A 19766-nucleotide genomic window follows, 5' to 3' on the forward strand; every position below is an offset into this window, starting at 1 on the left:
CCGAGACAGGCAGATCATGAGGTCAGGAGATCGAGACCATCCTGGCCAACATGGTGAAACCCCGTCTCTACCAAAAACACAAAAGAAATAGCTGGGCTTGGTGGCACATCCCTGTGATCCAAGCTACTTGGGAAGCTGAGGCAGGAGAATTACCTGATCCAAGGAGTTGGAAGTTGCAGTGAGCCGAGATAGCGCCACTGCACTCCAGCCTGGCAACAGAGCAAGACTCCATCTCAAAAAAAAAAAAGAAGAAAGAAAGAAAGAAAAGAAAATGAGGATACTAATCCCTGACATGCAGAGTTGTCCTGAAGATAAAATGAGTTATTATCCAATGGGAAAGCTGTGTGATAGATTAATGCATAAAATGTTAGATCCATGAATAGTTGATTAATAAGCATGACTTCCATGAGTTGACCAGTGAATAAATGACAGTATTTGCCTATCTTTTAAAAGAAATATGTGTTTATGTGTATTGGTATAAATGCTATGTATTCATCTATATGTTTTTTAAAACGTGTGTGCAGTAATACATATTAAGATTTAGAAATTCTAAATGCAGGCTGATTGCTTAAATGTCAAGTTTAAGTTACAGCACAAGGTCTGCAAAGTGTGGTCATAATCATTTAAGACATTATGACTCACTCAATATTTATATTTTAGAAGTAATTTATTTTATTGCAACCACCAATAACCAACTGAAAAACTTTTAAAATTCAAGATAAAGTTTCTGTGGCCAAGTCCGCACTCTGATCAGCAGCCATTCTCTCATTGACACTTGTGGCCCCACTGATTTCTGCTCTCATTTGCAGTGTGTAAAAGGCCTCTGACAGCCTCCTTTCCACCCTGTTCAAACAAACAATAGTCTTTGGAGCAAAGAAGGAAATTTGTAGCAGGTGAAAGTTTAGTTTTAATGATGGAGACACCAAATTGTTTTTAAACTTGAAATATATAAAAGGCTCCAAGCCCACTTTAATGTCTCATTTCTCACAATTACCTCATTATAGTTTACCAAATATTTTACTTTGCATCACAGGATCTTTGAAAGAAATTCCAAAACTAACCTTTTGCACATACGTAGCTTATTAGCAACAGAAAAAATTACATTTCTCTCTGATTGTGAATTTTTTTCTCTCCAGAACATAAAATAAAGACATAAACTTATAGGGCTTAGAGGTTGTGACCAGTGACATTTTCCCATTTTCTTGAGGAAAGAAAATCTAGCTTGAGAGGGTAAAAAAACAACAAAGCATAAGATTGGTCATTTGTATCTACATGCAGCAAAGGAGCTAATAGGCACTGACAAGCTACTCAGATCAGAACACCCACGGCTGTTGTCGTTTCTCTTCATGCCCTGCAATCATTGAATCCGGTTATTTAATTGGTGTGTAAAAAGTCACCTTAACACAGTTCATGGTCACCTTTCCCTGAAATCTTCATGACAAAGGATTTGTGAAAACTTTTCTAAATAAACATAACCTCTCCAATGTTCAACTATGTATAGGAAGAAGAAATGTCAGTGTTCATACACAGAATCCCTTTCCTTGAGACCTCTTCCCCACTAAAACCCAGAGGTAGCATTAGGGATAGAAAGAACAGATACGTCCTGGCAAGGATGGTAACAGAATACATTTGTCAGGGTAAATTACACAAGCTGCAGTAACAAACATCCCCCAAACCTCTGTGGCTTAACACACTACAGGTTTATTTCTGCTTGTACCACAATCCATTTCAGATTGAGAAGTTCCCTCCCAAGCAGTAACTCAGGATCCCAGATTCCTTTCATCTTGTATAGCACCATTTTTAACACATGGCCTGCAAGGTTGCTGTGAAATAGAAAGAGCCTGTGGAAAGCAGACACCAATTGTCTAAGTTTGGTCAGGGTGCATATACTTTGGTTAAAACCAGTTTTTTTGCCCGATCTAAACACAAGGGGTCTGGGAAAGTAGTGAAAACTGTACATAAGAAAGGGTCAGTGAGTCTGCTAGAATAATGAAGTGGTCTTGGTTGGAGGAAGTTCTAAACACTGGGCTCCTGGATCCCAGAACACAGTATAATACCAATGAGTTGCACTCATTTCAACAAAACAAATTACTCTTTAGTTTGTCTCAACAAACTCTATTCACTCCCAGTGATATGGTTTGGCTGTGTCCCCACCCAAATCTCATCTTGAATTGTAGTTCCCATAATCCCCACATTTCATGGGAGGGACCCAGTGGGAGGTAATTGAATCATGGTGGTTACCCTCATGCTGCTATTCTTGTGGTAGTAAATGAGTTCTCACAAGATCTGATGGTTTTATATGGGGCTTTTCCCCCTTTTGCCCAGCACTTACCCTTCCTGTTATAATGTGAAGAAGAATATGTTTGCTTCCTCTTCCACCATGATTATAAGGTTCCTGAGGCTTCCCCAGCCATGCAGAACTGTGAGTTAATTAAATCTCTTTCCTTTATATATTACCCAATCTCAGGCAGTTCTTTATAGCAGCATGAGAATGAACTAATACACCCGGTTATTCTTACACGTCTCTCATTTTACATGACTAGACACGCATTTTATTTTGTAAATATTCTCTAGAATTTAGCGAAGTCCAATGCATTATCAAATACAATTTAAAAATCAACAAGTTGGCTTGATCTAAGTTCCCCTTGAGGATGAGGGCTGAATTTGACTCCTTTTGAAGGGACCAGAAGGTAGGATATGACACTCAATGTTTGTTGAACAAGTTAATTAACAAGCAATGTTGCTGACATATTTAAATCTCAATTTTTGAAAGTCTGTATCTATTCTAGGCTGTCCCCTGGAATCACTTTCCAATTTTCCATCCTAACTCCTCTCATAGTTCTAGCCTAAAATCTGCCTCCTCTATGGCTATGTGGTAGAACAGTGACGAGTCACATGAGTACATATCTCATTGTATAAATGACCCCTCCCCACTATCACCAACACTGTTTCCAACCAGATAAAGGTGGACTTATGCGTTGATTACTGACCCATCAAAGGAATTACTGACCATACAGTGAATTAACATCCTTCCCCTCAATTAATACTTAGTAAACCATGAATATGGGAACTTGATTTATCTTGTTCCAATGACACTAACTTTAGACTTCATTTTGTTATTTAATCCTCATGCTAACACCAAGAAGAGGCAATTTTGCAGATGAGGAAAATGAGGCACATAGATGTTAAGTAACTTGCACAAGGTCATACAGCCAGGAAATGCAAGAAACAGAATTTGAACTCTACAGTAGCTATATATGGGCCAGGGGTAGTGGCTAACATTTGTAATCCCAGCACGTCGGGAGGCTGAAGTGGGTAGATCACTTGAGCTCAGGAGTTCGAAACCAGTCTGGGCAACATGGTGAAACCCCATCTCTATTAAAAATACAAAAATTAGCCAGGTGTGATGGTGTGTGCCTGTAAGTCCCAGCTACTTGGGAGGCTGAGGCAGGAGAATCACTTGAACCTAGGAAGCAGAGGTTGCAGTGAGCTGAGATCACACCACTGCACTCCAGCCTGGGCAACAGAGCAAGACTTCATCTCAAAATATATACATATGATTTTACAAGGTCAAGAGGGATTAGAGTGTAATAAATTTAGTTGGGTCAAGCATCAATTTTAAGAAGATCCTTACCTGAAAGGGGTGGGCCAAGATCTGATTTCTAGAGTTCTGAGCAGAAGTAGCTTTTGCCAAGTAAAACTTTTCAGTCACGGAGCCTGGAGAAAGGACTAGCAGCATCCAGGTGGGGAGCAGATTCATCCACCTGCCACCAGGGCTCCAGGGCTCTGCTCCAGAGTCACGCTTTTCCTAAAGACCTCGAGGCTGTCATAGAGGAAGAGCAGGAAGTTAGGTCTAAGGCGGGTTCTGCTTATGCTCAGAACAGGAGCCCTTTGCTATGATGTTCTCAGTCCTCCTCTCTAGTCAAGAAGGAGCTTCTAGGTAGTCTTCTAGGCTGGGATTTCCTGGTCCTCCAGACGCAGCAGGGCTAACAGAAGCCAGGCTGACAGTAGAGGAGAGGAAAGGAAAATGCAAAACACTCACCCCTAGCTCCCTAAAGAAAAAAAAATGGTCCAGGCAGAGTGGCTGTAATCCCAGCACTTTGAGAGGCTGAGGCAGGAGGATTGCTTGAGGCCAAGAGTTCAAGACTAGCCTAGGCAACATAGTGAGATCCCATCTCTACAAAAACTTTTAAAATTAGTCGGGTGTGATAGCGTAAACCCGTAGTTCCAGTTACTCAGGAGGCTGAGGTGACAGGATCATTTGAGCCCCAAGAGTCTGAGGCTGCAGTGAGCTAGGATTGCACCATTGTACTACAGCCTGGGTGACAGAACAAGACCAATGAAAGGAAGAAAGAAAGAGAGAGAGAGAAAGAGACAGAGGGAGAGAGAGAGAGAGAGAAGGAAGAAAGAAGGAAAAAGAAAGAAAGAAGGAGAGAAGGAAAGAAAGAGAAAGAAAAAGAAAGAAAGAAAGATAGAAAGAAAGAAAGAAAGAAAGAAAGAAAGAAAGAAAGAAAGAAAGAAAGAAAGAAAGAAAGAAAGAAAGACAGACAGACAGACAGACAGGAGGGAGGGAAAGAAAGAAGGAAAGAAAGAAAGAGGAAAAGAAAGCGAAAGAAAGAAAGAAAGAAAGAAAGAAAGAAAGAAAGAAAGAAAGAAAGAAAGAAAGAAAGAAAGAAGGAAAGGAAGGAAGTTAAGAAGGAAGGAGGGAGAGAAAGAAAGAGAAAGAACGAAAGAAAAAAAGAAGAGGAAGAAAGAAAGAAGACAGGAAAGAGAAAGAAGAAAGAAGGAAAGAAAATACAAATAGTATAAAAATTTAAAATTTTTATCCAGGTGAAAATAACATTAAGTCAGTTAAAGAGTGTTCTTTCCGGGAGACACCTACCACGTCAGCATCGAGGTAATTTGTGCTCACCCAGACACACACCAAAGCCCTCCGTCCCTCCTGCCTGAGACTCACAGCCATCAAGCATCCAGTAGCAGCAACACGTGGGAAGCAGAACTGTTATCTCAGAAGGAAATGCCCATTAGACAGAAAAGAGAGCAAGAGTGTGATTCCACTAAGCTAACTGAAACTGGAGTTGTACAGCTTTGTAAATTCTTTGTGATTATTTGAGGCTATCTATGTCACTGACATGCTTTAATGCAAAGTCTTCTGATTTTTCATTGAGAAAAACAACCAGGAGCCCTCAGGACCGCTCTGCTTATGGAGTAGCCATTCTTTATTCCTTTACTTTCTTAATGAACTTGCTTTCACTTTACTCTGGATTTGCCTCAAATTCTGTCTTGCGTGAGATCCAGAAACCCCTTTCTGGTAACACAATGATAATCTTTGAAAAAAGTCAATGATGTGAAAATTACTGCATTTGCTTTGAAGCAATTTGAAAGAACATTTGTTCTTATTAGTAATAATTAGTAATAATTGCCATCAATTTCTGAGCAATTACTAAGTGCCAGACACAGTGCAAAGTGCTTCATATCTAGCATCCCATGAAATCTTACAACTCTATAGGGTGCATGTGATCAGCCCCATGTTATAGCTGGGACAAAAAGGCATTTAGAAAAGTTAAGCGACTTGTCCAAAGCCACACATGTAACCAAAAGTGGAGTGTGATTTGAGCCAGGTTTATCTGAAGCTGAAGCTCAAGTTCTTGACTGCTAGGCTCCAGTTGTGTGCAACTGTCAACCGAAAATGGAGATTTGAGAGGCCAAAGATGTCACACACCTTCAAACTGCACATCGCACAAGTCTTCATAAGCCTCCAGTGCCACTGTTACTGTGTCTCTCTACGGTCAGGACCCATCCACTTATTTCTGCTTCGCCTTTTACTCCCAACATTCCATCTTCTTACTCCAAATCTGGTCCGAAATCTAAGTTGCCCTCGTTGTACCAAACACTTTTCCTATTTGTTAAATATCCATTTGCAATTCTATGTCCTAATTCATATTTCCAATGTTACCCTCTTTTTTTTAATAAAATTCTAATTTTCATATCACCACTGTCCTTTTTGTCCTTACGGGAATTCCCTGAAGATATCGCTGACTCCTTACATGGGGGAACACCCCTTTTCTCCTAGAAACTCCATAGTTCCTACTGGACCATGGCAACCCCCTAATCCCCATTAGCTCAGGAGAACAAGAAAGGTAGGGCAGTCATCTAAATTCTGAATACTTGTAACTGTGGCCAATACATCACGAATAACCAGAACAAAGCTCTTAAAACATTCATATTTCGTTTCATTCCAAAAGCATGAATATACGATTATTCCTTACTGATGATGTACTTTTAAAAGTAATTCCTTTACTACTTCTCTGTTCAAATGCTCCAAGTTTGGTGTAAAAATAAGTCACATATTATTTATACTGTTTGGAACATCCTCAAATAGATTTTTTTTGTTGTTGGGGAAGAAAAATAATACTGATGTTAAGCATCCCCCACCAAGAATACGTTCATCAAGGCTGTGAAGCCCTTCACAGCATAAGAACACACCCGTGGCAGGTATCTGAAATTTTAATCCCCTAACTTTGCACATGTTTTTAAAGCAGGTGACAAATATTCACCCTTGGTTGCAATTAGGTCCTCAGGTTACGGTCAATGGGGCATTGTTGAGACCAGATCTTCTCTTCCATTAATTCATGGTGTTATGTATTGCTGTGCTGTATCCTTTAGAAAGCACACAGCCTCTCTGGTGTTTGACTTTGTTCCATTTTGTTTTGTTTTGTTTAAGGCTGGCTGGATTGAACGATTTAAGGTCATATTTGGTTCTAAGACTCTGTTTCTATGACTGCTCTTCTCTCCCTGCCGTCTGTTGGGGGTTATACTTGCAAAAGCCTTCCAGACAAGTTCTCTGGTTGAGACATAAATGCAATTATCAGGGGCGGGGGAGGGAGGGCATTAAATAGGTTATAGTGGATTCTGTTCTTCCTGTTTCAGCAAAGCTGGCACCCGGTACTTACCTCCCTCCACTGTGGCATTTATCCACAAGGTGAAAATCTTGCTTTGAGAAGCAATGTTGAATCCCACAGATACTTGTCCCTGGGACTCATCAGGGGACAAAGACAGAGCCACACAGCCCTCATTAATCCACGTGGAAATAAAAAAACTTAAGCAGCATAGACCCTGTGACCACTGAGAAAATGACAGAAATAAAGATCATTATGTGCATCTAGTTTTCCAGGGGAAAGAAATGGAGATAAAGCCTTAAGTCTTTAATAAGGCTAGAAATTAAAACTGGGATTAACAACAACACGAAGCATTTATAAGAAGCCGTCCATGACATTCCTGCTTAGGTTTTGCTGGCCTGGTTTCTGGAACTTTTTCTATATTGTTAATATTTATCACCAGCTTTTTCTTTAGTTGAAAAAAAAGTCACTGCCCACTGGTTTCAGGTTCACAGCCTTCTCTCTAGACATACTAGACCTGCTTCAAGATGATACTTCTTTAAAACCAATTATTCAGCACCATTTTCATGAGGTTTCTGCGGAGATAGAGGAGTATGTATTGCTGAATTTCAATGAAGTTTTGAGGTCTGGCTTTGCTCTGTGATACACAGAGAAAACAGCTTCCTAAGAGAGCTGACCATGGGCCACGTGTCCTAGGCCTGGGAGGGGCAAGAGGGGAGGATGGACTATCCCCACATTTAGACACCCCAGATCCTCCTACCAGAGATGCAGTGGACATTGGTGCCTATCCAGGAGGCTGTGTTAAAAAATGTAACTGTGCCACTTGGTTGAACTATGTGCCGCCCACCCCACAAAAAAACACACAGAGGTCTTAACCCTTGGGACCTCAGAATGTGATTTTATTTTTGAGTAGGATCTTTATAGACCTCATCAAGTTAAAATGGGCTCATTAGTGTGGGTCCTAACCCTATATGACTGGCGTCCTTATAAACAAAGGAAAATTTGGACACAGAGACAAATGTGCACAGAGAGAAGGTGATGTGAAGACACAGAGAGAAACTATATGAAGTCCGAGGATGAAGTGACGCATCCCTTAGCCAAGGAAGGTCAAACATCACCAGCGACCCCAGAAGCTGGAAGCAAGGCCTGGGACAGATCCTCCTTCACAGTCTCAGGAAGAACCCCCACTGCCAACATCTTGATTTTAGACTTCTGGCCTCCAGAACTGTGAGAGAATCAATTTCCATTGTTTAAGCCAACCCATCTGTAATGCTTTGTTACATCAGTCCTAGGAAACAAGTACCTCAACATTTCAACCAATTAGAAATTATTGGTGCCTTAGCTATTATCATCTAGCGAAGAAAGAATTTTAAAGGAATGAGGAATGTGTCTGAGAGGGAAGGCTGGTAAGACGCAGAGAGGAGTTGGTGCTAGCAAAGAGCATACAGAGGGGAGTGTTACCACAAAGGCTACAGGAAACCCAAGACTCACTTGAGGGCACTGAGATTTCAGGGAGTTGGGGACAGAGCCAACACCAAAAGTCAAGAAGATGTTAAAGATAAGCTCTCCTGGCTGGGCACGGTGGCTTATGCCTATAATCCCAGCACTTTGAGAGGCCAAGGCAGGAGGATCTTCTGAGGTCAGGAGTTCGAGACTAGCTAAAAATTCAAAAATTAACTGGGTGTGGTGCCATGTGCCTGTAATTCCAGTTACTTGGGAGGCTGAGGCAGGAGAATTGCTTGAACCCGGGAAGGGGAGGTTACAGTGAGCCGAGATTGCACCACTGTACTCCAGCCTGAGCGACAGAGTGAGATGCTGTCTCAAAAAATAATAATAATGATAATAATAAACTCTCCTTGCATTACTGTTTGCTGAGGTTTAGGACCACAAGCTTTATCCATGTTTGAACTTGTGGCTAATTACGGATTCTCACAATTAAATATGCCTAGCAGCACCAGATTGTCTTAGCTCTTCACCCAGGGCATTAACCATTAACAAGAGCCATGGCCGGACCTTCTATTAGCCCCTGTTGTATGTCAGTCAAGGCTACCGAGCCTGGTCAGGTGTTGATATACCTTAGCTGCAAAGGATCCTGGGATATGGTTGCAGACAGAATGATGCTGTATAAAATGTGAAACGCCTGGCTGTGGAGACCAGTCTTGCTCCAGGACAACCCTAGGCAAAGCCTGCCAAAAGAGATGAAGCCTGTGTTCAGCCTTCTTCTGGTTCTTAGCTCATTTCCACCTTTATTTTTCCTCTTTCCCATGCCCTTCCCTGGCCTGCTCTTCTCCTTGCTCTACTCTATTCAGCCTCTCCAGGAGAGTAGCCCCAACCCAACGTGGCATGGCAGATCCCAGAAAATAGAACATTTCAGAGTAAGAAGGTGGGTGCAAATGGTGCACTGCACTCATTAGAATTAAGTTGAGCTACAAAAAAACAAACAAACAAACAAAAAAAAGAGCGAGAGAGAGAGAAAGACATAAAACAAGAGATGAAATAAGAAAGTGTACTGACAGGGGTCAGAAGTAGGCAGTCTGCAGTGGGTGCTACTCCACAGGGCCAGGAACTCTCTTCCTCACTGCTTTACATTGGATGGCTCCAAAGTCATCCCTTTGTCCCAGGAAGGTGCCAGAACTCCAACCAACACGATTACAGTCCAGCCATGAGGAAAGAAAAGAGGGCATAAGAAGTGCATGTTTTCCCTTTAAGCACTCTTTAAGGAAGCTCTCAGAAGTTGCCACACCATGCCAGCTGTGTCCCATGATCTAGAATGTAGTCACATCCAACTGCAAGGCTGGCTGGAAATGCAGCCTTCAGTGCTGGCAGCCCTGTAAGCCAAATATCAAGGATTCAACGACGGTGGACCTGGGCCCAACTGACATCCTGAGACTGGTGAGTCTGTGGGGGAGTGGAGGGAGTGCCCTGTGTGCTGTAGGATGTTTAGCAGCATCCTTGACCTCTACCCATTAGATACCAGCAGCACCCTTCCTCCATGTGACAAACCAAAATCCCTTCAGACATTGCCAAATGTCCCCCAGGGGCCCACACTACCCACTATGGAGAACTTAGGAGAATCTAGGAGAACCACTCCTCTAGATGAAGAGGAGGAAAATGAGCCATCTCTGCTACCTACATTTCACCTGCTTGTATCTCGAACCATTCCCACAGCCTCCCCATGCCACTGAAGGCCACCTGCTTCCTGTCGTGACTTTATGCAGTTCCTTGGGTTTGATGAACTAACCTGTTACTTGCAACTCTAGCTCTATTTCCCGGACAATCTTTTGTATATCACCTCCAAATCAACCCTGACCTAAGGGTTGACCTTAGCCAACAACGAAGGTCGAGAAGATGTTAAAGATAAGCTCTACTTATACTACAGTTTCCTGAGGTTTAGGACCTCAGCCTTTACCCATATTTGAACTTGTGGTTAATTACGGATTCTTGCAATTGAATATACCTAGTAGCACAAGATTGGGGGCACACATAGATCTCCCAGTTTGGGGGCTAATGACCTACTCAGGCATGAAAGAGCAAGGAACTCACAATTAAAGTGAAAGAAAAGCAACACAGAGAAACAAACTTATTTGAAGATATTATGGAATATTGAATTTCCTGAAGAAGATGTGGCCATACAAATATGTTAGTGTTGCTCATTTCTACATATCATGTATAGGCATGAGGATTATATTTTTGAAAATATTGAAACACTATTTTCCCCTAGTTGCTGGGTGATCTTCCACCTGTTGAAACTGAGGGATTCGTTGCCTTTGGAAGAGGGTGGGGACTGCCTAGGAGAGAGAGAAGTCATTGATCTGTTGGATGCTTCAAACTAAACTATTTAAGGTCCGTGGTGAGTAGCTGTGGAAGAGGGAAGACAATAGTCTTGAAAGCCATGTTTTCAAAAGAGAAAAAAAAATAAATTTCTTAGAATTCCAAAAGCTGCATTTTATACATCAATAACTAAAGCTTTGAGGATTAGGACTGGCTATGGAGCAGGTCATGGAATGTAGGCTACGACATAAAGGAGGCTCCCAGCCTACAGGAAGAAGAAAAGTCCGTCTTTTCTTCAGGAAAGATCAGGAAAGAATTCAAAGGGAATAAGAGAAGTATCCTCAAGAAGGCACCTGATGCCAATGTCCTGCTGAATCCTGGGCAGCTAAAGGTCAGGCAGAGGGTCAGAAAGACCTGGACAGACTCACTGGACTTAGGGACACTCAAAAGTATCCAGAGGTACCTTGGGAAGCAGAAGGTGTCAAGGCAATGTGATGCCTAGGAAAGAGATTAGCAGAATATCAGGAAGGAGGTGCAAGGTGAGGCTCTGAGAGATTGCCTTGGCTTGGGGACAGATGGCTGGCTGTGCACCTGTTTCAGTCTGTCTGTTAATTCCTGGAAAAGTGTGGGGTTTCACAGCCTGATCAGATGAGCAAACCCATGTACACCAAATGTTCCGTGTACAAAAGACACCCAGGGACCCCACATGTCTGTGTGGGCCTGCAGAAAGGCTGAGAGTCTTATGGGAAAGAAGAGAATTGGGAGCAAGACAAGGATGCTGCAGACTGTGGGAATCTTAGAACCAAGGTCTGTCCCAGGGACCAGAGACTTTAACAGCAATAGCCAGGCAGCATGGTGCCCATGATGGTCACAAACACACCTCTGCAGACACAGTTGAGATAGAGAGATAATCTCAGGAGCAGAAAGGCCAGAACAGAAGATGGAAAAAGGGCAGATGCCTTCATCTTTATACCACCAGACAGGAAGCCATCAATAACCATCAGTTATCCCATAGGAAAAGAAGGAAGAAGGGGGAAGTAGGGAGAAACGCCAAAAGACTGATTATTTATCTGAAAGAGACTAGTTCATCAAAATAAGCTGTTTTAAACCTGAAATTACCGAGTGACAATTTAAGTAGTATCCGAGTCAACTCGGGCTGCCAGAACAAAATACCACAGACTGGGTGGCTTAAACAACAGGCATTTATTTCTTAGAGTTCTGGAGGCTGGAAAGTCCAAGATCAAGTTGGGTAGATTTGATTCTGGGGCCTCTTCTCTTGGATGGTAGGCAACTGCCATCTTGCTGTACACATACGTGGCCTCTTTTTTGTGCAAGCGCGGGGAGAGTGAGCAAAAGAGCAAACAATCTCTGGTGCCTTTTTTTAAAATACAGAATCTTGTTCTATCTCCCAGGCTGCAGTGCAGTGGTGCAATCACAGCTCACTGAAGCTTCAGCTTCTTGGGCTCAAGTGATCCTCCCACATCTGCCTCCTGAGTAGCTGGGATTACAGATGTGTGCCATCGTGCCTGGCTAGATTTTTTTTTTATTTTTTGTAGAAACAGGGTCGTGAGGCTGGTCTCAAACTCCTGAGCTCAAACAATCCTCCCACCTTGGCCTCCCAAAGTGCTAGGATTAAAGGTTTGAGCCACAGCACCTGGCCCTTGGCATCTCTTCTTAGAAGGACACTAATTCTGTTGGATCAGGGCCCCACCCTTATGACCTCATTTAACCTGTTACTTATTGTTGTGGCCTAACCCCACACTAGGGGTTAAGGTTTCAACATATGAATTTTAGGAAGACACAAACATTCAGTGCATAACAAGTGGCAAGTCTAAATGTTTTCATCTACCAAGTTGGATAGGGGCTCAAGATCAAGTTTATTTCTATTCAGAGAAGTAAACTAAATCTCTACATACCTCTGAGTGTGTGATCTATGAAACTTGGAGCCTGTGATAACATGTGGGGGGGATAAGGGAAAACTACTTCTTTGCCCTCTGATGGATTGCTGAAAAATCAACTGACAAAAAGCAAATTAATAGAAATGGTACACAAATTTATTAGCATGCATAGGGGAAATCACAGAATAATTGCTCCACCATGCAATGGGGTACAGATGCTTATACCTTACTTCTTAGGGAAAGGAAGATGGGGAGGTGTGCATTATTTTAGTGGTTAAGTAAATGATTTTTAGGGGAATTCAATGGGCTTGAAAAACATAGGCTGGCCTGGGACAAGTCTGTTAGGCCTCAAGAGCAGACAACAGTTGTGACAAGTCTGTCCAGGGGCATTGACAGACTTCAGTCTTTCTTCCTGTGATATAGGTTCAGTGCATCCTGACCCACCGTCATTAACATGTGGCCTTCATCCTTAAGTCACAAGAAGTCTGATGCACTGCAGGTGTGTGTGCCTGCTCCCCAACCCTTGAATTTTTCAGAAGCAACACGCTTGTTTACATGAATTAATATATAAAGTTTGCCTCTACCTTGGTGAGTACAAAGAGATGCTCAGAATTGGACAGTTCGTTTTTGCTTTTTTTTTTTTTTTTTTTTTGAAGAAATTTTAACTAATACCAGGCTTCCAGAATTAATAATAAGAACTGTTGGGCAATGCATTACCTAGAATCGCCTAACATTTTTACACAAATCTGATGCCAAATTTTCCAAATGCATTACCCAAACCATTTTCTTCCCCTTGCAGCAACAGCAGCACAACCACTACACAACAATCATGGTTATCATGGAGGTCAGCCACAAGCAGTCCTTCCTCAAAAACAAAACACAACAAAAGGATATAACCAATATGTTTTTGATGGAGTTCAGGATGCATTACCCCAAAATATGGCACCTTGACATTTGAGAAAACAGCAGAAGCAGGAAGATCTCTCTCACTTTCCTCCCAAGCCTCTGCCCTTGTCCCCAGAAGAAGAGTCATAAAACTTAGGAAGGATTTTCTGACCTTCCCCTAGAGCCAATCATAGGACCCTCATTCAAGAGGTGCCTTCTCTATATCTGCAGGAAAGAAACATTCTTATCTCTGAAGACACAGGAACACAGAGAAGAATCTGAATAGGGCTTATTAAGTTCCTCCAGTTTATTACCAGTAGATCATCCTTTTTAATCCAATTATACTTCTCCATGGCTGTCCAATTCTTCATCAAACTTAGCATAAAAAAAATACAGGCTTACCCATTTCTTTGGGTCATTTCCTTATGAAGGCTCCAATGTAAACTTATATTAAAGTAATCTGTATGCTTTTCTTTTATGGATCTGTCTTTTTTTTTCCAGAGGTCCCAGCTATGAACCTAGCAGTGGGTGAGAAAAAGGTATTTCTCTTCCCCTACATTTGTGATTTTATTCCTTGCTTGAAAGGGCCTAGCTAAATGCCTCTTGTGGCATAGCCGAAACAGCAAAGAAACCCATCAGAGGTGAGCAGGCCAAGCAGGGGTGCAGACACAATTCCTTTCCAGCCATTTGGGCCGTCAAGTTAAGGAAGCCAGTGGTAGTGAGTGTCTCCTTTGCAGAACTATCAAGTTCTTAGAGGTGCTCCAGGGACCCTGAGCATGGGGTGGTGGTCCCAAAGATTGGAAACTCTTGCATTGACTTGAATTTAGTATCATGTTTGACTAGTTCTTTACCACTATGAGAATCATTATTCCCTAGTTTACCTTTTAAAAGAAAATTAATGTCATCTAGAAACCAACAGTCGTAGGATAAAACCTTAGAATTTTGCTTTTTATGCTTATAATCTGTGGAAGAAAAAGAGCTCTTTACATTTTCTGTTAGTTGATTAATGCAAGAGCTCATCCTCCTGGAATACAATGCTCTCTCTTTCTCTCTTCTATGCTGCAGTACTTCTTTACGATGTAAAATATCCACATCTTAAGTCTATTGCTCTTTGACTTAATGACAAATGTGAATCCCATATAAAATTACCCAGCACAAGATATAGAAAATTTCCCTGTTTCCCAGAAAATTCCCTCAGGCCCCATTCCAATCAACCAGCACTATTGTAATCACCATAGATTACACCTATGTCTTTCACCATAGTTAGTATTGCCTGTTATTGTATTAGTTTTGCCTGAACTTTGTATTAATAGAATTAAAAAATGAATTCTTTTGCACCTAGATTCTTGCATTCAACATAGTGTTTTTTCAAATTAATTCACGACGTTGCTTGTATTAGTAGAATGTTGCTTTTGATTGGTGAGTAGTAATCCGTTGTAAAAATATGCCGGTTTGCTTATCAATTCTCTTGTGTTTTTAGTGTGGGGTTATTAAGAATAAGGCTACCATGAACACTCTTGAACACATCTTTCTGTGGACATTTTTCTTTGCAATATACCTAGGAGTGCATTTTCTGGGTGATAACATGGGCACACATTTGACTAAGATTCCACTAATTTATACTCCTGCCAACATGGTACAGTTGCCACTGAAACCACCCTCACAAGAATTGCATGCTAGGCCCACAAAAATTACAAGCCAGGTTCTGGACAGAAATACGGTCATAATTAAGCATTAATAAGACTGCACATTGGTCCACTTCCTTGTAGTTGCTTGCTAACCAAAAGTCATGTAACACTAGGTACAACCACTTGCCCATCCTATATCATTCCCACAGATGGAATTTCTGACCTTAGAATCATATGGTTTTTGTTTAAAATTTGCTTAAGATATTTCTCAGATCCTGATTTCCAACAAAATAGCTGATGCCAACCAGTGTGCAAACCCACAAAGAGGAAGTGAATTAGCATGGGAATACTGTTTCTTCATCTCTCAGTCCTGTGATTTCACCCTGCTTTCTTCAACCAATCAACAGTCCCCACACCTCAGACTACTCCAGACCTCTTAAAATCCCGAGCTCCAAATTCCTCAAGGAGGCAGATTTGAGATTTCCTCTTGTCTCATTTGGCTGCCCTGCAATTATTGAACTCTCGGCTGCAGTGTCTCAATATATGGACTCTCCCCAGTGTCTCAGTGTATGGACTTGCTATGCACTGGGCAGAAAAACCTATTACGCCAATACTTGGTATTACCAGTCTTTCTTTAATTTTAGACATTCTGGTGAGTGTGTTGTAGTATCTCACTGTGGTTTTAATTTCCATTTACCTCTTGCTGAATGATGGTGAACACCTTTTCATGTTTCTTACCAACTCAGGTATCTTCCTTTGCAAAGCTGTTACTCAAATTTTGTGTTCATTTTTAATGAATTGTTTGGTTTTTTAATTACTAATATATGAAAATTTTCAAATATATTCTAAGTGAAGTCTGTGTGTGTGTGTGCGTGTATTGAATATTTTCTCCCAGTCTGTGGCTTAACTTTTCAGTTTCTTAATGATGTTTCTTTTGATGAAAAGTGTCTAATTTTGATAAGGTCCAATATGTGAATATGTGAATAGTTTGTTTTTATTGTTCATACTTTTTTTTTTTTTTACTTTCTAAGAAATTTTTGCCTGTCCCCAATAGTGAAGATATTCTCCTTTGTCTTTAAATTTTTTGTTTTTTTGAGATTGTGTCTCGCTTTGTTGCCCAGGCTGGAGTGCAGTGGTGCAATCTCGGCTCACTGCAACCTCCACCTCTTGGGTTTCAATGATTCTCTTGCCTCAGCCTCCTGAGTAGCTGGAATTACACACACCCACCACCATGTCCAACTACTTTTTGTATTTTTTAGTAGAGACAGGGTTTCACTATGTTGGCCAGCCTGGTCTCAAACTCCTGACCTCAAGTGATCCAGAAGCCTCAGCCTCCCAAAGTGATGGGGTTACAGGTGTGAGCCACTATGCCCAACCTGTCCTTAATTTTTAATTTCAAATTAATTTATATGTGTGGTATGATGTAGGACCCAAGGTTAATGTTTTTCTATGCCAGTATCTCATTTTTCTACCACTTTTCCCTGCCATTTACTGACATTTGATTTATTTTCTTTCTCACATTAAATTGCTTTGGCATTTTTGTCAAAAATCAATTGACCATGGGTCTATATGTTGTCCAGTAAACCACTGTGGGTCTATTTCTAGACTCACTGTTTTTCTTTACTTTTTTTTCCGTTTGCTTGTTTTTTGTTTTTTGTTTTCTGAGACGGAGTCTCACTCTGTCACCAGGCTGGAGTGCAATGGCACAATCTCAGCTCACTACAACCCCCATCTCCTGGGTCCAAGAGATTCTCCTCCCTCAGAAACTACAGGCATGCACCACCACACCCAGCTAATTTTTGTATTTTTAGTAGAGACAGGGTTTCACCGTGTTAGCCAGGATGGTCTCGATCTCTTGACCCTTGGCCTCCCAAAGTGCTGGGATTATAGGCATGAGCCACCGCTCTCAGTCTATTTTTTATCCTTATACTTAAGAAATAATCCTGACCGACTAATGCATTAAATGGACCCCCTTGGCTTAAGAAATCCTAAACGCTAAGAAAAAGTTCATTGAGTTGCTGGCTAGGGTGGAATGGGAGCTAGTTATGCCCCAAGATACCCCTTCCTTATTAACCTTTAACCAGAATTCCTTCCTAAGGAGTAAGCAGAAACCAGCTGTGACAAACAAGAAATGGACATCTTATTCCTTCACCTTTGGCCAAACATCTGAGGCTACAGCCAGCCTCTCCCAATACCACCACCCCCACCCCACACCCCCTTTGTCATTTTTACATTGACAGTCACCAGTTTTGCAACACATCCTTTCCTGATGAGAAGCCACCAACCATGGTGGTTCTGGGCAGTCTACAGAGGATGCACAATGCAATGACAGCATTTGTGTCCTCTGCTTCACCTTCTGATGCCATGGGACTGAAAACTTGACCCTTAGATCATGCTAATGGTGCTATTCTTTTTGTACATGTGACACAAGGAGAGGTGTACAACTCAATTGCACATGTGCTTGTTTCTCCTTTCATAAATATTCAGCACTCCCTATACAACTTATTAAAAATGTATATTCAGCCATCCCCTCAGTATAAATTCCTGTTCCTTACACTCCTCCGTCGAAGTGCTGTTTTTCCAGCATCTGCCAGAGTCTCTGCTTCCTGCCTGCAGGTTGTGATACCTTTCAGGAATAAAGCTCTCCATTTCGAATTTATAAAATATCATAACTTTATTGGTCAACATACCAATACCACACTGTCTTGATTACTATAGCTTTTTAATAAGTGATATAGTTTGGCTCTGTCCTCACCCAAATCTCAGCTTGAATTTTATCTCCCAGAATTCTCATGTGTTGTGGGAGGGACCCAGGGGAGGTAACTGAATCATGGGGGACGGTCTTTCCCATTCTATTCTCAGCTCACTATGATAGTGAGTACATCTCATAAGACCGGATGGGTTTATCAGAGGTTTTCGCTTTTGCTTTTTCCTCATTTTCTCTTGCTGCCAACATGTAAGAAGTGTCTTTTGCCTCCCGCCATGATTCTGAGGCCTCCCCAGCCATGTGGAACTGTGGTCCAATTAAATGTCTTTTTCTTCTCAGTCTCGGGTATGTCTTTATTAGCAGTGTGAAAACGGACTAATACAATAACTCTTCAAATCAGCTAGTATAACTCGTTCAACTTTGCTCTTCTTTTCCGTAGTTGTTTTGGCCATTTTAGATCCTTTGCATATATATTCTAGAATCAGCATGTCCATATCTATAGTTGGATTGGGATTACACTGAATCTATAGTTAAATGTGAGGAAAACTGACATCTTAACATTCTAAGTTGTCCAATACATGAACATGGCATATCTCCCCATTTATTGAAAACTTCTTTAATTTTTCCAGCAATATTTTATAAATTCTCATGTAGTGATCTTGCATATCTTTCACTAAATTTAAGTGTATTCTGAATATATGATTCTTATACTACTTTAAGTAGTGTATTTTAATTTTAATCTCATTGGTTTTTGCCTCTATATAGAAATATATTTCAATATTTGTACATCAATCTTTTATTTTACAACCTTGCTGAATTTATTTTTAAAATTCTAGTAGTTTGTTTGTAGACTCCTTTGGACATTTCGTGTACACAATGATGTCATTTGTGAATAAAGATAGTTTTACTCTATTCTTTCAGATTTTTAGGCCTTTAATTTCTTGTTCTTGCCTTATTGCACTGGCTTTGCCCTCTACTACATTGTTGAATAGAAGTGATGAGCATGGACATTCTTGCCTTCACTATGGGGGAAAAGCATTTGATATTTAACCATTAAATATTATTTTCGTTCTGTGTTTGGTAGATAGCCCTTACTAGAGAGGAAATTTCCTTGTATTTCCAGTTTGCTGAGAGCTTTTTATTGTTGTTTTGGTTGGCTTTTTGCTTTTTAAAATTTTGGATAGATGTTGAATTTCACTGAGGGATTCATTTGGATTTATTGAGATGGTACATTTGCTTCTTTATGATATAAATTGTTTTTTGAATGTTCAACCAATTTTCCATACCTTGTATAAATCCCACTTTGTCAAGATATATTCTTCTTTTTATACATTGCTGTATTCTATTTGCTAACATTTTGTTTGGGGCTTGGTAAATTTCAGGAACTAGTCTAATCTGAACAACAAACTGTTCTCATTGTGTTGAAAGGAAAGTCTTCACATCCCAAATGCAGTAGCTTCGTTGTTGCCATACAAGTCCTTCATGAAATACAGATTTTTTTTTTTTACCTCTCACTTTTACTCTTCCTTGTAAAAAATTTTAGCAAGTAAAACTAAATTGAATTTGCCATGGCACAAATAAAAATGTATAGACTGTAGACATTTTCTGTGAAATAGGGTTCATCTAAAAGCCATAAAAAAAAACAAATTCTATTTGAATTAGCAAAGTCAGACCAAAACCAGATCCTATCTCTCTGTAACTGAGTGATACTGAGGAACCTGGCTATCTGTACCTTGTAACAGTGCTTGTCTTTAGCAATGCACAACTCCTAAAATGACAAATTTTATCCTGTGATTAAGGATCATCCTTTTATAACTTGGGAATGAAAATTGCAAAATATGTGACTTGATTTTGAGAAATAGAGGATGAATCCCCAGAATCTCTCAAAAATCCTCAGAAATTGTCTCCTGACACCACCCTCAATTCCCACTCCAATCCCAGTCCACCCACATCTTTTGGTCTCCGAGTTAAGCCAATG

At 40.9% G+C, this 19766-nt stretch overlaps 1 long non-coding RNA gene across 3 annotated transcripts in view; it reads right to left on the reverse strand.

The window, feature by feature from the left end:
- LOC119621439 (uncharacterized) overlaps window positions 1–19766 on the reverse strand; it is a 124346-nt gene that overhangs the window by 20760 nt on the left and 83820 nt on the right. For 2 of the 3 annotated variants that reach the window (XR_012090556.1, XR_005237987.2), the window contains one exon: window positions 3635–3823. The exons of the other annotated variant lie outside the window; for it this stretch is intronic. This is a non-coding gene — a long non-coding RNA (uncharacterized lncRNA). The remainder of the gene's footprint in view (window positions 1–3634; window positions 3824–19766) is intronic. 3 annotated transcript variants of the gene reach the window in all.

The sequence above is a fragment of the Chlorocebus sabaeus genome, chromosome 2, assembly GCF_047675955.1.
Source record: "Chlorocebus sabaeus isolate Y175 chromosome 2, mChlSab1.0.hap1, whole genome shotgun sequence".
Classification (NCBI taxonomy): domain Eukaryota; kingdom Metazoa; phylum Chordata; class Mammalia; order Primates; family Cercopithecidae; genus Chlorocebus; species Chlorocebus sabaeus.